The sequence below is a fragment of the Piliocolobus tephrosceles genome, chromosome 7, assembly GCF_002776525.5.
Source record: "Piliocolobus tephrosceles isolate RC106 chromosome 7, ASM277652v3, whole genome shotgun sequence".
In the NCBI taxonomy this organism is placed as follows: domain Eukaryota; kingdom Metazoa; phylum Chordata; class Mammalia; order Primates; family Cercopithecidae; genus Piliocolobus; species Piliocolobus tephrosceles.
This window is the reverse complement of record NC_045440.1, coordinates 131,637,098-131,660,966: the sequence shown is the minus strand read 5'-3', so window position 1 is coordinate 131,660,966 and position 23,869 is coordinate 131,637,098. Positions and strand designations below refer to the sequence as shown.

Here is a 23,869-nt window from a genome sequence, read left to right as displayed (position 1 = left end):
TCCTCCTACACTTCACAAACTCTAATCTTGGGGATCTTGTATTTTGTCTGGGCTTAGCTAGGTGCTTATGTTAATCAGTCTTTAAATCAAAGATGCTAAGACATATATTTTTTTCAAATTTCAACATCTCCAAAATAGGTATGTGTCCTACCACCAGTGGCATACACTAATGCAGTAGTTTAATTGGAAGCATTTGTTTCTTTCTCAGTGCACATGAATTAAGTGTGAGTCATACAAATGAAGGCATCTTAAATTTGAGAAAATATCGTTTGTGTGGAGAAGCATGCTAGGTTTTGGACAAAACTTGCTTTTGCTAGAAACAACAACCACATCAATATATGTTATCACTCTTAACTTATAGATGAGAAATCTGATGCCCAGAGTGTTAAGAAAAGGTTTTGCTCATGATTACCTAGTACGTAGGAGGAAGGGTTAGGGTGGGGTTCTCATTACTATTGCAGATTACATATTTACTGCAAAACAGTGTTGTAAAACAATAATTGTTTTATGTTGCATGATTTTTTTTTGGTCAAGAATTTGGGATGGGCTTGGCTGGGTGGTTCTCACTTGGAGCTTCCCATGCCCTTGTGGTCAGATGTCAGCTGGGTCATGGACTTTTGAAAGTGCACACGGCCTACATGTGCATCCAAGATGGCGGCTCTCAGGGTTTTTGGCTGATGCCGGGAGCTCAGCTGAGGCTACAGACAAGAGCACCCACCAGGGACTTCTTTGGCTTGACAGTCTCTGTGCTTTCCCTGGAATAAGTATGCTCAGAAAACCAGGCAGGAGCTGCATAAAGCAGTCACAAGCCTGCACAGACTCAAGGAAAAGTCATATATCCCATCTTTCATTGGAAAGAATATCAAGGAACAAGACCATTTTGTTTTTAAACAAATGGGAAAAGATGGGAACCTCATTCTGACTGGTACCAAGACCCCATATTTGGAATGACTTGTCCGGTGCCTAGGAGCAAAGCAAGAAAAACAGAGTATGAACTAATTATGATGAAGAGGATTTTTAAACAAATGCAAGAAGGTTCATCAGGTCACATGTAGCTTCATTTTCAATGTATTCACTTTGGAACCTCAAACACTGGTCCAGCATTGCTCCCATTGTTCAGAACATATCTAGAGCTTTCTGGGAAGTGATTTCAGGGCCAATTTAGCAGGTTCACAAGAAACATCAGGCTTAGAATTGTGTCAGCTATACCTTATTTCTAACCTAAAATGGCTTTCTGTAGTGTAACAAATATTTAGTGATCACCTGCTACAGAATGTTCTGGTTTCTGTGGATTCCTTGATGAACAAAACAATACCTCATTCTTCACTCGGCTTACATTTTGCTGGAGGATGCAAAAAATAACCAAATTTGTAATAACATCCGCAAGTCATCAGTACTACAGATAACGATAGGCAATGAGGGGTGGGGGAAACTCTTTTAAAGGGAGTGGTCAGAAAAGGCCTCTCTGAGAGTTGACATCTGAACAGAGAGCCAGGCAGATGTGCAAGGAAGAGAGAGTGTTCCAGAAAAGGAAAATGGTATGTCCAAAAGCCCTGAAGCCACACTGGTCTCAGATATGTCTGGCCCACAGCAAGGAGGCCAGTGTGGAAAGTAGGAAAAACAAGGGGGGAAAGTGGAAGAGGAAGGGTGCACCTGGGGTTCACTGAGGACACAGAAGGCATTTAGGATTTTAATCTGAGATGAGATCCATGGGAAGATTTTGAGTGGTTTAGTCCCATGCTTTGGTTCACATTTTTAAAGGATCCCCTGGCCGCCAAGTGGGGGATGAAGGATAGAGTAGAAACAGGAAGATAGATTAGGAATCTCCTGTAGTAAATCAGGCTAAAGGTGGTGACAACTTTGTTTGAACTGTCCTTGGTGGTGAAGGTAAGTAGGGAGTAAAAAGAGCAGATATTTTGAAGGAAGGTTCCATGGGATTTGCTAATGGACACACCTACCAGCTGATTCTTTAAACCCATGAACAAGGTATATTTCAATATATTGCTCAGTGGCTGCCCAAATTAGAGTGGGACCTCGACAGAGGTGGCAACTTGGGTGGTAGAAAATGAGAGACCCAGGCTACACCGTTTCCCTCAAACAAGCTGAGGATCTTGACCCTCACTGCATAGAAAGGGCAGAAGCTCAGGCAATAGCCCTTCTTTCTCACTGTCACTCTCGGGCAAGAAAGGTATGAGGAGAGTCAAAGAACAAACCACGAGTTGGAAAGACCCTCTCAAAAAAGGAGTTCACAGATAAGTCTAGAGCCTTCAAAGGGGGCTGCCAGGAGACACGCGAGCCCATTTGCATGAGCAAGTTTGGGTATTTCGGCCATTCAGTTGTTGACACGACTTGGTGGTCACAGCCCCTCCTTTGCAAGCCAGCGTTCTCTAAGGAGCCTTTTTTTGTCAAAAAGAAACCACCATTGTGTCTGCTTTGAGACGATTTTAGGGGGAGTTTCATGCTCCATGAGCCTCAGTAGTAAAAGGGTCAAGGTGCTGCTTAAATACCACAAGTGGCCCAATGATGGGATCAAGATGCAAACCCAAGCCTTATAATAGTGACTACTTTTCTTTTAATTTTACTTTGACAAGCACATCTGCAGCCAATTACAATGTGTCAAGCAAGGTTCTAATATTTTTATAAAATGTTTAGGCATTTAATGATCCTAACAATCCTATGAATTCAGTATCACTATTATCCTTTATTTAATAGTCAATACACAGTTACTGAGCATTTTATACATGAGAAAAGTGAGTCACAGAGAAGCTAAGTGACTTGTCTAAAGTCACGTCACAGAGTCAAGATTAGAACCCAGGAATTCTTGCTCTGGAACTTCGGCACATAGGTAACACGTTAAGCTGCTCTATGCTGTGCTTTGTTGGAAATCTCTATATCTATTAGAAATAATTTTAGCTGTAAGTAAGAGACAATCCGCATTAGAGTGACTTAAACAATAGGACATGTTGTACATAACAAGAAGTCTGAAGCTAGCCATCTGTCTTAGGCTGATGGAACAGTTCAACAACGCTATAAAAAAATCCAGACCTTTTCTATCTTTGCTCCTCCACTATCTCAGTCTATTGACTTGTCACCTCATAATTACAAGATGGCTGCTGCACACCCAGGTATCACATCCAAGATCCAGGGAGGAAGAAAGGAAAAGAGTAATAAGCTTCCTTCGCAATGGGCTTTGCCTTTTTCTTTAGAAACAGACTCCCTCCTCAGCATACTGTTCCTAACAAGACTGGGTAACTTCCCTGCCATTACCATATCTAGTTTAAACCAGTCATGATTCATCTCACCAGGTTGGGGTAAGAGTCTGACTTCCCTGAGATCTGAGGCCTCCTGCCAAACCTTTGAACATATTGACGTTCTGTACAGTGGGAGGCACTGGTTTTGAGGTAACAAGAGACAGCATCTGCCATGGGTGTTACTACCCCATGATGGGAACATTGCAGCTAGAAGGCACAAGGTTAAGATCGCATGACTGACAATATGGCAGCTTCAGAATACTAATGCAGGCCCATCTAGCTCTAAATCTCATTATTTTAAATGTAAAGTAGTACATTGCTAAGTGGAGTCGAGAACGGATGGACACACATTTGGCTTTACCAGTGAAAGTTGTAGCACCCTGAACAAGTTACTTAACCTCCCTAAAGCTCAATCTACTTATCTCTAAATTGTGGCTAGTAATGATGTGAACCAAGGGGCAGCTGTGAATGTAAAATGAAATAATATATGCAAAGACCCTGACAATACTAAGCAATGAATAATTCTTGGCTATTTTTATTATTGTTGTCACTGCTATTATTACTCGTTACCCTACTAGACTTTGTAGCTACAGTGGCCTTGTACTCAGGTTAGAACACCATTTTGGGCGTCTTTGGGCAATCTGGTAATGGCAGTCAGTAGTGGGTAGGCCTGAAAGTGAGGGGAGGTGTTCCATACAATACTAACTACAGATTTAAGAATCCTGCAGCTTGTCTTGCTTGAATGTCGTGAGTCAAGGATTGATGCTTCAAAATACAGGTCTGCAGATCTACAAGGCACAATAGTTTAGTTTTAGCGTTGGTTCTGTTACTAGTAAAATGCTGTTTGGTCAGAAGTATCTCATTTTTCATTTTGGGACCTTTGTGTTTTCATCTGTATGGTGAAGTGGTTTTTCCATTATTGGTATTCAGTGTGTAGTGGACACTAATTGAGCAACTATTATACTCACAGTGCCATGGAAGCCATAGAGGAGCAGTGATAGGGGATGTGGATCTCACACTCATAAAGTTTAGAGGCTTAGGAATCTTCAGTTCAGTGATAACATTTAATAACATTAGCCAGAAGTCAAGGCTAATAACCCCCGACCCAAAGATTTATTCTGCTATTCTGCGGGTTAATCATGTTAGTGACATTGTAACAAAAAATCTCTGAATAAATACAAAAAACATATAGCTATGGCAGTTTCCTAAGGAGCTAAACATAGTCTTACCATGTGATCCAATAAGAGGGGATGCGCTCCTTGGTGTCTACCCAAATGAGTAGGGTTCCTGTTCCCACAAAAACCTATGTACCAATGTCTGTAGCACCTTTATTTGTAGTTGCCAAAAATTGGAGGCAACTAAGATGTCCTTCAGTAAGTGAATAGATAAACAATCATGGTACGTCAAAATCCCAGCAAGTTATTTTGTAGATATCTACAAGCTGATTCTTTTATAGCAAGGCAAAAGACCCAGAATAGCTGACACAATACTGCAGGAAAAGAACACACAAGTTGGAGGACTGACACTACCCAACTCCAGTACTTCCTATAAAGCTACGGTCATCAAGATGGCGTGGTATTGGCAAAAGAATAAACAAGCAGATCAATGGAACAGAACATAGAACCTGGAAACAGACCCGCATATATATAGTCAATTGACCTTTGACAAAGGAGCAAAGAGACTACAACGAGGAAAGATTTTTTTTTCAACAAATGGTGCCGAAACAATGGACATTCATTTGCAAAAAAAGAATCTAAACATAGATCTTAAACCCTTCACAAAAATTACCTCAACATGCATCATAGACCTAAAAGTAAATGAAAAACGATAAAACTCTCAGAAGATAACAAAGGAGAGAATCCTAGATAACCTTGAGTATGGCAATAACTTTTTAGATACAACACCAAAGGCACAATCTATGAAAAAACTAAATGATGAGTTGGACTCCATTAAAATTAAAAATTTCTGATATGCAAAGACATTATAAAGAGAATGAAAAGACAAGCCATTGACTGGGAGAAAATATTTGCACAAGACATGTCACTTAAAGGAATGTTATATGAAGTGTACAAAGAACTCTTAAAACTCAAGAATAGGGAAATGAGCAACTCAATTAAAACATGAGCAAAAGACCTGAGCAGGCATCTCATCAAAGAAGGCATACAGATGGCAAATAAACATATGTCATCAGGGAAATGCAAATTGAAACAACAGTTAGATACGGCTACACACCTATTAGAATGCTGAAATCCAAAACATGAATACCAAATTCTGGTGGAAGATTTGCAGCAACAGGGACTCTCATTGTTGGTGGGAATGCAAAATGATATAGCTACTTTGGAAGACAATTCGGCAGTTTCCTATAAAACAAAACATATTCTTACCATAAGATCTAGCAACAGAATGCCTTGATATTTACCCAAATAAGTTGAAACTTACATCCACACAGAAACCTACACACAAATGTTTATAGCAGCTCTATGCATAATTGCCAAAAACCTGGAAGCAACCAGAGGCCTTTCAGTAGGTGACAGGGTAAATAAACTGTGGTACATCCAGACAAAGAAATATTATTCAGCACTAAAAACGAATGAGGTGTTAAGCTATGAAAAGACATGGAGAGACCTTAAATGCATATTACTAAGTGAAAGAATCAGTCTGAAAAGGCCACGTCCTTGGGAGGCCAAGGCGGGCGGATCGTGAGGTCAGGAGATCGAGACCATCCTGGCTACCATGGTGAAACCCTGTCTCTACTAAAAATACAAAAAATTAGCCAGGCATGGACTCCAGTAACTCTTAGTGTATCAATATTGGTTCACAAATTGTAACAAATGTACCATATTAATTCAAGATGAGAACAATAGGGGATATGGAGGGAGAAGAGAAGACTATATATGGGAACTCTATACTTTTGACTCAACATTTTTGTAAGCCTACAACTGCTCAAATAAACAGCCTATTAATTTACATACACACAGAGAGCTGAGCAACAGTCATATCCTTTGATCGAATGATTCCACTGCTGAGATCTTCTTGAAATACAGGACATAGTAGGAGGAAAACTTTATTTACAGAAGGGGAAGAAAGTCAGCAACCTGTAGTTCATCACAAACAACCACATGGATAAAAGTAAACTTCAAAATGGTAGTTGAAAAGGTTATGGAATAACGTGGACAATGCTTGTGGAAAAATGCAAATGGAAAAAAAAATTGGAAATCACCTTAAGATAACATGTAAAAAAAAAAAAAAAAAAGAAAAAAAGAAAAGAAAAAAACCCAAACACAAAACAAAACAAAAAAACCCTAATTAGCCAAGCTTGGTGACCGGTGCCTCTAGTCCCAGCTACTCGGGGGGTGCTGAGGTGGGAGAATTGCTTGAGCCCAGGACGTCGAGGCTGCAGTGAGCCATGTTTGCGCCACTGCACTGCAGCCTTCGCAACAAAGTGAGACCCTGTCAACACTTGTATAAACGGACATAAATGGGGTATAGCACATTGGTAATGATAATTGATAGTATGTTACCAGGGGCATGAAATTAGGATAACTATTTTATTCATTTTTTCAATTTCTTATAATATGTTTGATTTATCTTCTAAAAAATATGTATGAGGTCTCAAATATATATGTAGTCTACGAATCCTACAGTTAGGGGAAAAAAGACAAAAACCGGTAGTAAAGCCAGATGGCTAATAACAATAGCAGCACGTCCACCTCCTCTATGACCATTTCTTAGGAACTCACTACGTGGAAGCCACTGTTCTTAGTACTAAGTTCGAACTAACCTGGGCTAACCCACTCAAAGCCCAGAGCTAGATAGCATGGGGTTGCTTACAAGCAAGGAAGAAACTGACCTCTGAACCTCTGGCTTATTCAAAATATACTTATTGAGAACCCAGTAGAGTCACTAGGTGCTTCAAACATGCAAAGAAAAATGAGAAATAGACATTCAGAGAACAAGGATGGGAGGTTAAGAAACTACTTACTCACTTACCCGCCTACTCAGCAAGCATTTATTTATTAATTCCTTACAAGAGGCTAGGCACTGAAGATACACATGATTAAATGTTATCTCTGGCCTTTAAGAACTACCACTCTACTCTCCTCAGAATCCTACATCTTCCCAACCTGGGACATTCCTAATCGTGGACAGGCACGCTAACCGTTTAAGAGACTCGGACCACAGGCATAAACTGAAGCTCCACCAGCAACCCTGGACGTGTGATCACCCTAAGTCAGACTTGGAAGTACAGCTCCTGGAGGGCGGGAACCATCCCCACGACCCCCCTCTGCTCATTCTAGTTCACTTGAACTGACTTTTCGGGTCAGGAAATTTATTTTTGTCTCCACCCCATCCACCAACCCCACACCACCAAGCATTTCAGATCAAGTATCTGTGAATCATAGGCCAGGTTGACTCATTTCTTAAAGTTTCCAGGCTGTGAATGAAAATGGTATTGATGGCTGGGAGGATGATAAACGCAGGGAACATCAATGCGACTTGTTCTGCATTTATCTACCAAAATGCAAACCAGATCTGCCAGCATTTCATTAAAATGAGGAAGGCAGCTGCTGAAAAATTTGCAGAGAGGCTTGATAAATGGAAACAATCACCATTCTTTTTATTACAAAAACTAATTTCTCATGTACACCTTCCTAATGACATTTTCTCTATTTGTGGTACTGCCTTTTTGGTTTATCTTGGTTAATGTGAAAAAATGCCCAGCGTGGGTTTTTGGAAGCTCCGTTACAGATTCAGCGCTTATAAAAGTATGGGTTATTTTTTCCATATGAAACAGGAAAAGGGAAATAAAAGAAATGTGGATTGGGCACCTATTGTAGAGTCTCATTTCACCCCCTGAAGCCCGAGCAGGTTAGAAAGCAGAGGCTAGGAGAGGGTTAGTCACCTACCCCAGCAAGCGCAGCAGTGGAAAAGCACCACAGGCTTGGTCTCCTTTGGTAGAAACCTGCTCAACCAGGGAACACTGAACTAAAGGGGTGTTCAGGAACAGAAACTCACAGTAGGGGCAAAAAACAAAGTTCTGGGACTAGGGGAACCAAAACCTCAGACACTTAGCTGGGCTATGCCTCCCACGTGGCTTCACACCCACTTACACTGACCTTTCACCTTCAGAACCGCATTGAGTCTGCTGACCCGTGTGAAACACCCAGCAGGGAGCCATAACTCTTGCACTACATGGAAAGCCTGATTGGGCCCCCTAGGGAAACCCGCTGGCATCTGAATCAGATCCTGTGACCTCTGTGGTCCTGGACCTCAAAGCAGGGGAATACCCTTTGCCGTGGATCCACCGCAAAGCCTCAGGACCTACGTGAGAAAATTTCACCTGTGAATCATGGTAGCTCAGCACCTTCTCTGGGCCTCTCTCAGAAGCCCTTGAAGGGCTTAGCATGTGTCACCAAGGGCCAGGACAGCTGCAAATTCCCCTGTGAAACAAGATTTCATGGGCTCTGTTGGTCTCTGAGGATGCCTCATCAATTCATGAGATGGCCTATTTGCAGGTGACAAGGCTCACAAATGCCAAATGAAACACTCATAAGTCAGTGTGGTTTTCAACTTTTCAGTGTCATTTTAGTGGATACCTGGCTCATTTGGAATTGTGGTGTCAATAGACGGAAGCCCAGAGAAGGTAAGTGACTTGCCTAAGAACACACAGGTAGAATTAAACAAGTTTGGAAGTAGAATTCAGGGAACCACAACCTTTTTTTCCCATCATCATACCACCTTGCTTAGAACAGAGACACATCTAAGCAAAAGAAAAATATATATATTCATTTTCACTGGATGGCAAAATAGCAGGAAAGAGGAGGAAAATCTAAAGACAATACATTCCTTGCCACTCATGGGCTCTTTGAGACATTGTCTCAGCTCAGAGCTCTGGGGTGGAGCTTGGAGCTTTATCAGGAATGACCTTTCCCCACCCCAACATGTAGTGAAGGGTGAGCTAACAGGACATTCTTTATGTCAATCCTGGTGGTGGTGTGTAGACCCAGTTACTCAGTCTAAGAGCTTCAGGCTGCTCACTGAGTCCATTGTGCAGGTGAGAGAAGTAACGTTCCGGGAGAAGAAATGATCTGCTCAGGGAAACCCAGCTGGCTTTGGGCAGAGCAGACACCGGATCACTGTGTCACAACACAGAGTGAGTGGCGGTCAACATCACTCATCATCCAACCCTGTGGGTTCCCAGAGCACAGGGCACTTCTCCAGACTGTGAGGACAAAGGAAACTCTGGTCCCTCGGGCAGCCCTTTGAATTTTACACAATCTGTCTACTGGTTTGATACCATTTCTAAGGCAAGTGGCTCATTTTGATAAAATGAGTTGTAGCTATGAAAAGATAGCAGTGAACCTGGCTGGGTTTGTCAACTCACACATGAGAAGGGATCTGGAAGTATAATGAATGGGAAAGCAGATAAATAATTTGTGTATTTGGTCCAAATAAAAGGTGGTTACATCCACATGATGCAATAAAACAAGGTAGCAGTTAAAAAGAATAGAGTGGCTACCATGGATAGCACTCCTCAATATATTGCTGAGTGAAAAGGGGTAAACTGCAAAATACTCTACCAGAGGTGTACACAATAGTACTCAGTGTGTGTATGTGCATGCGTGTACACTTAAATGAATCAGAGCAGTCTGCAAGAATGTGCTATAAAAGATAACAAACGTGACCTACATAGAACTAATGAAGAGACAAGGATTGAGGATGGGTGAGCTAAAAGGACTTTGGCTTTACGTGGAAAGTTTTTAATTTTTCCAAAATGAATGCAATCATTTAATATTTATGTAATAAAAGTTTAATTTGTTTTAAAAAAGGAGAAAATAGAAATATAATTTTAATGATTCATCTATCTATTCACTCACTATTTGAGCATCTATTATGTGCCAGGCATGAAAGAAGGTAAAAAAAATCCAGCCCCTGCCCACAAGAATATGTTCTAACATAGAAGGAGGAGGTTTCCTGCCTATAAGCATGATGAGATGTATTACAAGTGCTCTGGTGAATGAAGAAGTCAGAGCAGAGTAGGAAAATAAAGAAAGGGATCTCCATGTTTCACAGGAAATCCAAAGGCCAAAAACAGAGTCCCCAGTCAATTCTGCCAAGGCCTGCCATCTTGGAAAAAAATGAGTATTATGACAACAGTTTGCAGAAGGACACATCTTTTGTAATTTTAAAGTAATATCCATGATCCCTCATTTGAGCTAGAGTTCACAAATGAATATAATAGTACAGTGGATAGTTTGCAGTTTGTAAACATTTAACCCCCATGAACGGAGAGAGATGGTTTTGTTGCTTTTTAAAGAAACTGACTCTTTGGCTGCATTTATCAGTACATATGGTTTACTCCACTAGACTAGAAATGGCTCTGCCAAAATTGCTGCTTAAATTTGGGTTTCTAAAAATAACTCATGGGAAGCCTGCAGTGTGAGAGGAAGATGGTTGCACACAGCTCCAGGGAGGAAAATCTCAAGCATTTGATTTGAATTACCTAAGAGCTGAAATTGAGTGCAAATATCTCCTTGTAGCAACTGCTATATAATTAGCCATCCTAATGGAATCCTTTCAAAACCAAGGCAGTTCAACAAGTTATTTTAATTGAAAATAAAATTTCCCAACCAACTATTCTGTCAAAACCACATTAAGTGAAGATAGTTAAGCAGTGACCAAATCACTAGAAAAAACATTATGTGTTATGGGAGAAATGAGCGGGAAAGGAAGAGAGGGATAGGTTTTTTTTTTTTTTTTGGAGACAGTCTCGCTCTGTCACCCAGGCTGGAGTGCCATGGCACGATCTCGGCTCACTGCAATCTCCACCTCCCGGATTCAAGCAATTCTCCTCTCTCAGCCTTCCGAGTAGCTGGGATTACAGGCATGCACCACCACATCCAGCTTATTCTTTTTTTAATTTTTTTATTTTTAATAGAGACGGGGTTTCACCATATTGGCCAGGCTGGTCTCGAACTCCTGACCTTGTGATCCGCCCACCTTGGCCTCCCAAAGTGCTGGGATTATAGGCGTGAGCCACTGCGCCCGGCCAGGATATGCTTTTCTATATGGGTACAATGTGGCAGTTTTCTGGGCTCCTTTTTCTAGCTTCATGTGTCTTCTGGTCTCTTGGAAAAGTATTCAGTTTTCTCTGCATCGATGTTACTGCTGGGGCTATCACCTGAGTCCGGTGCGTCACTGTTTTCTGAAAAGAAGCAGCCAAGTTAAGATCTCAGAGATAAAGAGGGGAAGAGAAGAGAAAATGGCACTTGCTTTCTGTCTCGATCATGACTAGCACAAGGACACCTTCCATCCCAGGAGGGCCACATTCTCGGAACTTCTCTGCACCTGGACTTTCATCTTTGCTACTTATCAGCTGTGCCGAGTTATGTTCAGCATCTCTGAGTAGCAGTTTTCTCATCTTAAAAAGAAAAACAAAAAAAAATTGGTATCCTCACACCCCCCAGGATGGTCAGGAAGGTCAAATGTGTGCACAAACAATCTGGTATTCTAGACAGTATCTGCAACTGCCTGTGTGAGGGCTAGGGAGGGGACCAGACCCTTCCTCACGAGTTGAAATGGGTTGGTGCATGAGAAGGACTAGGGAGGGTACTAGACCCCTCCTCACGAGTTAAAATGGGTTGATGCGTGGACCAGCGGCATCAGTACTGCCTGAGGGCTCATTACTAGAGCAGACCTACACCGAAAAATTGGTCAAAAATCTGTATTTAACAAGTACCCCTGGAGATTTGTGTGTGGTTCACATTTGAGCCTCACTGGCTGGCTCCATCTCCCAGGTGTGAGATTCTGTATCAGGTGACCTGTGTCAAAAGGAAGGGAGGGAGGAATGAAGGGATGGAGGGAGAAAAGGAGGGAGAATGGGGTCAATTAAATGAAAAAACAACAAAATTAAAAGATCTCCGAGTTACTAGTTATGTGGGTTTAGGTTAAAACGTCCTCTCAAGGAAATCTAGACCTTGAAGCTACCCTTTTTGCTTAAAGCCACATCATTGAGCTTGCGATCCCCATTCAGACCGAACATGTGGCCCCTCAGACTCATCACCAGGTCTACATCTAAAAATGCTCAGGTGGGCCGGGTGCGGTGGTTCACACCTGTAATCCAGCACTTCGGGAGGCCGAGGCGGGTGGATCACTTGAGGTCAGGAATTCGAGACTAGCCTGGCCAACATGCTGAAACTCCGTCTCTACTAAAAATATAAAAATTAGCTAGACATGATGGTGTACAACTGTAATCCCAGCTACTTAGGAGGCTGAGGCAGGAGAATTGCTGGAACCCAGGAGGTGGAGGTTCCAGTGAGTCAAGATCGCACCACTGTACTCCAGCCTGGGCAACAGTGAGATTCTGTCAAAAAAATAAAAATAAAATACAGAGCGAGACTCCGTCTCAAAAAAAAAAATAAAAATAAAAATAAAAATAAAAAATAAAAAGAAAAATAAAATAAAAGTGCTCAAGTGGACAAATGTGGTAAGGGAATGTCTCGTGCTACAGAAAGCTACCTGATTTATTTTTCCCCAAACCGCTAGGCACTGTGGTTAACCAACCTTCTAAAAACCCCAGCAATGGCTGTCTCCAGCCCATTTCGCTTGATTAGGAAAGGAAACATCTCTTCCAGAAGATTCTGAAATTCTAGTTTCCTGAGCTTCGTGGTGACTAAAATGGAGTTGAGGGGAAATGACTCTTACACTTTCTGTCAGTGTAAGTGGAAATTGAGAATGAGACACAAAATATAAAGAGACATATAAAATCCTAATTTTGGAATAAGGAGCCCTGGCGATGCTCAGCTTATAAGGCACTTTTAAAATCCTTACTGGGAGGAACTATAATGAAAACTTGATTTTAAAAACAGGGAGGCGGAGGCTCTGCAAGGTTGAGTGGCCAAATTAGGAATTGAGCGCTGTGTTTTCCATCCCATGCACGCCTGTTCTATGGCCCAGTATCCATGTCCCCAGCCACCTTCCAGAAATGATCCAGTCGTGTGTTAGAAGAATTACACTATGTCTTTGTGGTCTTTGTCACTGAGTCTTCACGTGAAAATTGATTCTACTGATGAGGGGAGTAATGGTGATGTTCCCTTGGATAAAAAAGCCCAGCTTCGGAGCCAGAAACTTTTGGATTCAAATCATGGCCCTGCTACTTATAACTAACTTTTGGTAAATTGACCCCTCTGAACCTCTCAGTTTCTTCATTTTAAAAAACGGCAACAATAATAGCTAATAAGTATCAAGTGCCATTCTAGGCACTTTATGTTTATTAACTATGTGAGCAGGTGCAATATACTATTATCATTCTTCATGTAGAAATGAGAAAGCCAAGCTACAAAAAATCAAGTGACTTTCCCAAGGCCACATGGCTGATAATCGTCAGAACCAGGATTCCATAGGAGCCTGTCATGGAGCAATATCAGTGCTCTCAGAGGGCTGCCAAGAGATATCTATGAGATCGTGGAAATAAAATGCTTCCCAGGCCACCTGGCAAAGATAAGTGCTCAACAAATTATAACTATAAGGTTTCCATTTCTTTTGTTTTTATTAATTAATTAATTAATTTATTTTTTAGAGACAGAGTCTCAAATCTGTCTCTCAGGCTGGAGAGCAATGGCATGATCATAGCTCACTATATAGCCTTGACCTCCTGGGCTCAAGCGATCTTCCCACCTCAGCCTTCTAACTAGCTGGGACCACAGGCATGTGCCACCAAACCTGTTTTTTTTTTTAATTATTATTATTCTTATTTTGACTTTTATAGAGACGGGGGTCGCCTTAGTTGCCCAGGGTGGTATTAATCTCCTGGCCTCAACTGATCCTCTCGCTTCAGCTTCCAAAATTTCTGGGATTACAGGCATGACCTGTTGCACCATCCTAAAAATTAATTTCTTGAGCTAGCCAGAAAGACAAGGTTACTATGGCATCCATGTGGCTGATAAGAAGGGGAAGTTGCTGCTTGCAGAAGTGGTACTCTCTGACAGGTTTTCATCCCCACCTGTCCTCAGCAGGCATTCTGCTTTGACATCATGGTGCAGGGCAGGAACTTGGGTGCTCTGCCCTTTGAATCTTTCTATTGATTTCTCTCACGCAGAACCTACATGGGAACCTCAGCTGGAGTAGCTGGCGCGGAAATGGGTCTCATGTCTGCCTGGCAAAAAGAATTGCCGTTTCCAAAACGAGCTGGCCGGATCTAATCCCCAAAGCAATGGACATGTATGAGTAACTCCCCGCTTCTGAAATTCTCTGCAAATCCAACAGATGTGGGGGAAGATCCTCGGTATAGAAGAGGCAGCGTGCATGCAAAAAATTGGCAAATGTAGAACTCTGATGTAGAAGACTCTGTTGGCTGCCAAGTTACTGATCAGCCACTGCTCTCTTCTTCTTTATTAAAATATTCCCAGTTCTGTTCAGGGATAAGGCAGATAGCAATGTGCTCAAAAGAAGTCCATGGCAGGGGGAAGAATTGGCCCTGGCTTGAAACAGCCATGACAATCTTGTTATCTCTGTCAGGCACTGTCTGGGAGCTTACCTGGCCCAGTTTGGTCAGTGAGACATAGGGGAAGTCTACTGGGGATTTCTGGGGAAAATTTTCTTCCCTAATAGAAGACAAGGAGTCAGTAAAAAGACCCCTTTTTCCCTGCCTGATGCTTTTTCCTGCTCAAAATGCTGTTATGACAAAGTGATGTCTGCAGCAGAAAGGGCCATCACAGGGATGCTAATCAAGTGCCCTGATGCGGTTGAGCTGTCAAATGCGTCCTTTCTGATGCATCTGCCAATACCAGGTGCTGGCGAGGACAGAGGGAAACAGAAACCCCTGAGCACTGCCTGTGGAAGTGTAAATTAGTACAGTCATTCTGGAACGCAATCCGGCAGTACTTGCGAAATGAAGTGTGAGTGTGCACTATGACTCACCCGCATCACGGTCCATATCAGAGAAACTCTCCCACCGTCCATATGGGCACAGGTGTGAAGAGCTCATCACAGAACTAGGCTGTGGTTACCTAATGTCCACTAGCAGCAACAGGAGAAGCAAACAGGGCAGGAACTATGGCAAGGGCAGGGTAGATGCAGTCCGTCAGAGGAACCAGGTGAACACAGAGCACCAACACTGGCTCTGAAAAAGAGGGTTGAGTAAGCAAAAAAACCAGATTGAGATCTATAGCAGAATCCCATTTGCCTAAATTAAAAACAGATACCCAATCAGAACAAGACAGGGAGGATCCTCATGCAGGGCCTGCAGCAAGCACACCGGAGTGGCTGCCTATGGAGACGGGAAGGGAATGGGAATAAAAATTCCACACTGGTCTCATCTCCTCTTGCAACAGAGGAGGCAAGTGGCTGGGGGTAAAGGGCCTGGTAGAGATCAATGATGATGATAATGACAATGAACAAAGAAGGCATTCATAATAAAATTCAAAAGAAAACAACACAGCCAGATTTAGAGTCAGAGAATCCAGGTATGAATGCTGCCTTGATCCTTCCTGGCTACGACTCTTTGGCAAATCACAGTGCCTCAGTTTCCCCATCATGAAGAGCCAGGTTTGAAGAGTGACTCTGCAGAGCTATTATGTGAGCATCCAAGGAGATCGTGTGGGGAGATTCTGAGCTTGGAACGTAGCAGGGGCTTCCTGGATGGCAACCGCCAGGAGCCCTCAGGATTCAGCTCTCTCCTCTATAAAATGGGGATTATTACATTACCCACCCAGCATGATTATGGTGCAGTTGAAATGAAACATGATAATGAGGGACAAAAAGCAAGATCATGACACCCAGGAGCACCTCCTGTCCTGACCCCTGTGTGCAGCGGTCTGCGCTGTGCTCATGCCTGATACAGCAGCGGGGGTCAGGCTGGCCTTTCGTGATGTCGTTCCTGGTGGAATATGGGCCTTACACATTCAATATGTATATTCCCTTTTACTTTATTCTATGGTAATGACTGGAGTTTAACTGAATAAGACAAGTTATAAAAAAGAGAAGAGATGAGAAGAAAGAAGAGAAAAAAGAAGTTGTCGTGCTCTTATTATTCCAAGCAGGTAAAACCTTCATTTTTCCAGTGAACAGCTAGCCTCTCTCTAGACAGGTTTTCTGTAATCTCAGGAAGGACGCAATGCCTTATGTAATTATCACATCGCAGGTTGTCACTGCTCTCCTAAGGTGCTACCTCTTCTCCACCAGGACCCTTCAGACGTCTGGGAAAGCTTCCGTGAAACAGAAGGACCAGGTGTCCCTGGAGTCCGCTTTGCTTAATTTTGCCCTTAAGTGCAATAGGCTGCAAGAACCCCCTTTGGCACACAGCTTTCTCGTTTTCTGGAAACTCTCTTCCAAATAAACTTCCCAAATAGGGTTACAAGGTCAAAGTAAGGCTTTGATGCCTCTTGACAAATTGTTACTCCAAAAGAACAAATTATGCTGCCATTGGCAAGGGAGGCATATGCCAGGTTCTGACACATTCTTAAAATAAACCCCCAAACCGGCTGGGCGCGGTGGCTCACTTCTGTAATCCCAACGCTTTGAGAGGCCAAGATGGGCGAATCACGAGGTCAGGAGATCAAGACCATCCTGGTCAACATGGTGAAACCCCGTCTCTACTAAAAATACAAAAATTAGCTGGGCGTGGTGGCGCGTGCCTGTAATCTCAGCTTCTCAGGAGGCTGAGGCAGGAGAATCATTTGAACCAGGAAGTCAGAGGTTGCGGTGAGCCGAGATCATGCCACTGCACTCCAGCCTAGTGACAGAGCAAGACTCCGTCTCAAAACAACAACAACAACAAAAACACAAAACCTATTCTAATTTTTGGCAACCTGATGGGAGAGGTACATTACCATTGTCTGGTTCTGGTGAACATCACTGGGACTCCCAGGGACCCCAAGTTCACTGATGTGCTATCTTCCTCTTATGAGGTCTGTGTAAGGGCACCCACATCTTGCTAAAGTGGATTTTCTGCATAGAAAGAGACCTCTTTCACATAGGCAGGCCTGAGGGGTGGAGCGGTGGATGGGACAGTGAGAAAGTCAGGGAGAGAAGAGTGGGAGCCTAAAGCCTCCTGGGAAAGAAGGAAAAACAGGAACAACAAATGAAAACAGTTTTTTTGTGTAAAAAACTGCAAAAGAGAAAAAAAAAAAAATCCCACGTCCACTGAGGACACATCTCTATAAAATGTATGCATGCACAGCAGGAAGAGGCGGCAAGAGGCCAAGCAGATATGAAGGCAAGAGTTGTAATTGGGTGAGATGATGGTTCTGGGGTTTGGGCATTCTTTAAAAGTGTTTTTATAGATGTGGTTATATTGATTTTCAAATAAGATAACCAAAAAAAACACAAAGTATGTTAGTCCAAGAATAGAAAAATAAGAGCAGAGTCAGGAGAGGAAAGGCAGAAAATGAAATGAAGTAAGGGCATGAAGACAGCAGGATCAGTCTCTTCCATCCTTAAAACCCCTCTGGGGCATCCCTCAGGGCTAAGGATAAGGTCAAGCTCCTTCCTGCAAGCAGGGAGGTCCCACATCACTCTTCCAGCCCCATCCCTGGTCGCTGGTCACAGGTTGCTCCAGCTCGCCCCTAACTCCAGTTCTCCAGCCCAGGCCTAGGTTGGGATCTCCACAGAGCATTCCTCTGGCCCCTCTGTTGGGTTAATCCCCACACCTCCTTTACATCTGTTCCCCTGGGAAGCCTCCCCTTTCCCCTAAAGTTGAATCGCTGCCTAGTCTCATCCTGCCAAGATATCCTGTGTGTTCCTTTTCTGAGTTTCCCACTGCAATGGTTTGTACTGAGCTGCTCCAATATAGACCTTTTGATTAGAAGTCTAACCATTTTAGGAAGGGGACATCACATAGGGACTGTGCCAGCCATGGAAGGAAGGACTGGCCTGGGAGACGGGATAGGAAGAATGAGCTGGACAATGCCCCTTAGACAACTCCATGTCAGTTTTCCCCTTCTACTCTCTAGCCCCACACAGCCAATCCAATCAACTCTTCAAAAACTTATTTCTCAAGTGCCTGTTATCACCAAGACATTGTGGTGAGAAATTGCAAAACCCAGACCATTCCTTGAGTGTATAACCTAGTTAGGGAGTTGAGACTTCAACATGAGGACTGTTAGATAACCATGCAGCAATGAAGTGTAAGATAAAACAAGATTGTCAAAGATTAATTGAGTGTGGGCACTGCGTGGTCTGAGTTCAGGAGAGCAGGGTCACTGTGGCTGCAAAGGAAAGTCCTCTGAGAGCCAGATTTAAAGGATACCCACAGGACAGGCAGGTGTGCAGGGGGTGGGGTGAGAGGATAGCATTCAGTGATCAAGGCCTAGAGTAGGGAAGGGGTACTGCATGCTCAGTGGCCAGCAAGAAGTCCCCTGAGGAAGGGTGTGTTAGGGTCAGAATTTTGAGACCCTTAAAACCCAAGCAGAAGAATCTGCCCTAGAAAGAGATGAGTGAAGACCCCATAAAGCAGTGCAGCTGATGAGAATCATTTGTGAGGATAGGTGCTCAGAACAGACTAGAAAAAGATCCAGTTAAGAACCTCCTATGAAAGTGAAAGCAGGAAGACAGGCATGTGGTACCAGAGCTGCCACCTCCCACCTACAGGCATGGTGGTCAACACCAATTCATTACAGCCCAATTTCCTACAGGGCCCAGTTGGGACCTCAGAGTTGTTTCCCATTCAGGGCCAAGAAAACCCCTACCAGTGGATCCAGAGTGACAGTTCAAACTTATTTTGCCTTACAGGTTGTATTAGTATTAGTCAGAAGTGACGCTGTTACACTGCACTAACATGTCTTTCCAAATTTTAGTGGTTTAAAGCAACAAAGATTAATTTCTTTTTTCAGCTGCATGTTCATCACAGGTCAACCTGAGATCATGCTCAATCTCAGCATCATCCGGACCGGGCCAATGTGGCAGCCTCTACACACAGCACTGCTCAGCAGCAGCCAGAAGACAGAGTGACCTCTGGAGGGTTTCTCACTAGAATTCCAACATGAAGGACAGAAATGACATGTCAATTCTGCTCACTACTCCTTGGCCAGAATTGTTCACCATGGGCAAGAAAGTTCAGTCTTACTCTGTGGAAGGCAGAGTCAGAAACAATAAATGGCCTAAGCATATCCCCTTTCAGGTCACATGGAATTTACTATTCATCCATTTAAATAGCAAGAACTTATTTTAAAATGGCACGCTCTGCATCCAGCCACTTTCCTTCTCATTATCTTGTTCTATTTTCTTCATAGTAACTGTCACTATCTGAAATATCTTAACTGAAATGCCTTAATTGTTTAAGGATCTGTCATCTGTTGTTGCCTGTCTCACAGACCAGGTTCCAAGCTCCATATCTGCTTCGTTGGCAGTGTGGGGCACATAGTAGGACGCTCAGCAAATATCTGTGAAATGAGTAGGTGAATGAATGAAGAGGTTCCACAGGGAAGGGACTCTGTCAGTTTAATTTAGTGTGCACAATGTCCAGCACGTAGTTGGAACTCAGTGGGCTGCTGAGAAGTTAGCCAGCTTTTCATGTGTCTACTTGAAGTGACATGAGTCAGCACTTCTTCCCCTCTAGGTGCATTTCCTCTCCCTTTCCCCCTATAGGGACTTAAGCTGAACACTGGTCTTGACAGATACTATGCCTATTAATTTCAACCCTGAGACCTCCCAACTAACCTTTCTCTTTACCGTCAGGGATCACGGCCAGGTTTCAGACTGGCCTGAGAACATAGGGACCAAAGGGAAAAAATAGCCAAAATGAAAGAGAAACAAAGAAGAGACTTCTGGCTGGGCGTGGTGGTTCACACCTGCAACCCCAGTACTTTGGGAGATTGAGGTGGGTGGATAGCTTGCGGTCAGGAGTTCGAGACCAGCCTGGCCAACGTGGTAAAACCCTGTCTCTACTAGTAACACAAAAATTAGCCAGGCGTGGTGGCTTGTGCCTGTAATCCCAGCTACTCTGGAGGCTGAGGCATGAGAATCACTTGAATCCGGGAGGAGCACATTGCAGTGAGCTGAGATTGCACCACTGCACTCCAGCCTGGGAGACAGAGTGAAATTGTGTCTCGAAAAAATGAAAATAAAAAAGAAGAGACTTCTGAGGGGGATGTAACCAGCCCTTGCGCACGCATGCACATGCACGTAAATTGCGAATGCTTCACTTTAGTCTGGCCTCTTCAGGAACTTTCTGTGCAAACTTGGGCAAGTCATTTCCCCTGTAGGCCTCTGTTTCTCTGATAGCAAAATCTGGGTATTGAAGAAGGACATTTCTAAGGGGACTTCCGATCTAAAATGCTACAAGCAAGAAATCATCTAGGGGCATATTTCTCAGAGCAGGGTGGGTGGGGTTACAGCTTTTATAAGGCTTTTGCAGGCCTCACACACATTGTATCAAATACATTAATTGCACTCATATCCCTCATTAAAAAATAATTCCTATGTAACTGTGAAAGTTGAGGCAAACCTGACAAATTGACATAAAGTTCTATGAAACATACACTATAACTATTTCTAGTTTGCAGTTTGTTTTCGTATTTTTAAGCTAAGAATTTTACATGTTTGTTCTCAAGGTTGTTTGTGGGTCTTTGAAGTATCGATAAGTCCCAGACATTCTGTTTATAGCACTTAACTGGTCAAATGGGACTATCTCAAATGTTCGGTAAAAATGTCATTTGCAGGCAGGGCCCCACCCTAGACCCACTGAATTAGAAAATCTGTTGGGGGAACCTAGGAATCTCCATTATAGCATGTTTCCCAGATGATGATTTGCAAACTGAGGTTTGAAAACCACTGCCATAAAAAGATGCCGAGGAAATGGGCTTGGGGGAGGCAATTAGGGAAGAGGAAGGAAGGTTACAAAGGTGACCAAACAAGGGTGAAAAGATGACGGTGCATGGCTTACGTTTTGCATGTGTGCAAATGTGCTTCTGCCCACGTGAACCTACACGTTCCACCAGAGTAAACACATTTTGCAAAACCATGAATCACTCTGCTGAGCCCCTCCTCCAGACCCGAACAACAGTGCTCAAACACTCTGGGATTGCACCCCCCCTGGTGATTTGCAGGAGATAATATTTCTAGCATATCATTGGGCACCCAGCGTGAAGACTGAAGGTGTTTCTGCCACGGACGGGTACTGCAGGAAGGACTATCAATAGCGCTGTCACCCAGATGTTTGTGGCAATGAGTTCTAGCTTTGGTTAGTAATACATACTAGCTCCGTCAGTGAGCGGTCTTAACTCATCCGCGGGGGTGGAGGTTTTGTTTAATTTTTTTTTTTTTAATTCACAGATAAAATTGTATGTATTTACTATTTACAACATGATGTTTTGAAAGACACAGTGTATACATTATGGAATTACTAAATCTAGCTAATTAACATATACATTACCTCATGTGGTCGTCCTTTTTGTGGTTAGAACACTTTACATCCACTCTCTTAGCATTGTTCATGAATACAACACATGATTAACTATAGTCAAAATCGACTTCTTGAACTTATTCCTCCTGTCTAACTGAAATTTTATATCCTTTGGCCAATATTTCCCCAACCCCCTCCCCAGACCCTGATAACCACCAGGCTCCTTTCTACTTCTTTGAGATCAGCTATTTTAGATTTCACATATGAGTGAGATCATCTACTATCTGTCTTTCTCTGCCTGGCTTGAGCCACACACACAAAAGTTGCATGTGTACATATCTGTGTGTGTCTGGTACACACACACATATGCACACAAATGCACACACATACCAAATGTTATACGCATATGTATTTATTTTTTGAAACAGAATCTCAAAATTTATCTATTTATTTTTTGACACAGAGTCTCACTCTGTTGCCCAGGCTGGAGTGTAGTGGTGCCATCTCAGCTCACTGCAATCTCCGCTTCCCGAGTTCAAGCAATTCTTGTGTCTCAGAATAGCTAGGATTATAGGCGTCCTCCACCACACCTTGCTAATTTTTGTAGTTTTGGTAGAGATGGGGTTTTAACATGTTGGTCAAGATGATCTCGAACTTCTGACCTCAAGTGATCCTCCCACCTCAGACTCCCAAAGTGCTGGAATTACAGGCTTGAGCCACTGTGCCTGGCCTGCGTGTGTATTTAAGCATCTGCAATGATTAGAGATGAAACCTAGCAATAAGAAGTCATCAAACTATACTGCTGAGTGCCGGTTTTCATGGTGCCAGGAAAGCCCAGGATAAAGTGGTAGGTTGGAAAGAAAGGGTAAACTAATTCAAAAGGCCAAGTACTGTGCTAGGGATTCCTACGTATGTCTCACATCAGTCCAGTGGGGAGAGCCTTATCTGTCCCTTTCTTCCAGTGAGGAAACCAGGACACAGAGAAGATTTGTGACTTGCCCCAGATACTGCAAGATCAAACCCTGACCCAGCTAACCACAAAGTTCATGTTCAGGGCCCCATGCAGTGCTGCCTGAAAGGTCCCTTGCTTTAAACATAGGAGGGTTGGGAGAAGGAAGCCTGTTCTAGAAAGGGGGAACCTGAGGAAACTGATCTCTCAAATCAGAGAGAACAACCCAAGTAATTTCTCAACAATTTAATTCACAAGCAACCAGTGGTTATTGGAAAAAAATAAATCACAGATTAGCAATAAGAAAAAAAATACACGAATAACCGCATCCTCCCTCAAGTAACAGTGTTTTCATACGTCTATATTTTTACTAGCAAATACATATTTCTTCTAGCCTACAAATGACATGATATTTTTGAAATTTTATCAAAATGTATAGAATTTTGCCTTTTTAAGAACATGGATAATGCGTTTGCTTGCCCAGTTCTCACCTTCCGTGAATTTATGTCAATCCATACATTTCTTTCCACATTCTAAGGGGGAAAGAGGAAATCCTTCACTTATTTTTTGTTTGTTTGTTTCCTGTTGTCTGCTCCTCCGAACAGATGCATTTAGGAAGGGTTAAAGAGTATCCTACTAAATGTTGTGTTCTGGCAGATAACGTGGCCTTCAGAAACACACTAAACAAAAATTAAGTTGGTTTCCTCCTCCTCATAGATGAAAATGAAGAATAGGTTTTGTAGCAATTGAGAGAAAATAATTTTTTTTTAAATTATCTTAATGCCAAAGGAAAAACCAGCCGTCCTGTCTCCCCCTGCACCGTGGAGAGCAGCCCTCCAAGTGCCCCCATCACCCCTTCCAGGCATCCACTAGTTGGGAGAGTGAAAAATAGCCTCCTTTTCACTCCCCTGTTGTTAACGAGGCTCCCTATTGAGATGTAGTTAATCACATCAATTAAGAGCTTTTCTTGCACGTGGCCTTGCCCGCCAGGCACTGGCCCTGTGTCCATGGAAAGGTGGGTAAGATAAGCAGCCAGTCAGGTCATGTGATAATTAAAATACAGATATTCTGCTTTCTCCTCTCTTTCTATGTTTTTTCATTTGTACATTTTTTTTTAATCGGGCATAAGTCACAGGCAGTGAAATGCTCAATTCGTACATAAACAAATACTTGACAAATGCAAGTATTCAAATGCACCAAACCAGCAAGACACAGAACATTTCCTTCTCCCAGGTGTTCCTGTGTCTTTCACAGTTGCCTCTGCCATCATCCCAGAGAAAACCACTGTACTGACTTCTAGCACAGTCATATGAATGGAGTCACGTTCTG

At 42.9% G+C, this 23,869-nt stretch overlaps 1 long non-coding RNA gene across 35 annotated transcripts in view; it reads right to left on the bottom strand.

Annotated features, from left to right (window-relative positions):
• LOC111550512 overlaps window positions 1-23,869 on the bottom strand; it is a 310,717-nt gene that overhangs the window by 15,006 nt on the left and 271,842 nt on the right. For 4 of the 35 annotated variants that reach the window (XR_003309502.2, XR_003309496.2, XR_003309482.2 and 1 more), the window contains one exon: window positions 11,253-11,457. The exons of 27 other annotated variants lie outside the window; for them this stretch is intronic. This is a non-coding gene — a long non-coding RNA (uncharacterized LOC111550512). Of the gene's footprint in view, window positions 1-5,483; window positions 5,614-11,252; window positions 11,458-15,170; window positions 15,373-23,869 lie in introns of those variants that run through there. 4 more of the 35 variants (XR_003309483.2, XR_002734093.3, XR_003309507.1 and 1 more) reach the window with 4 other exon arrangements.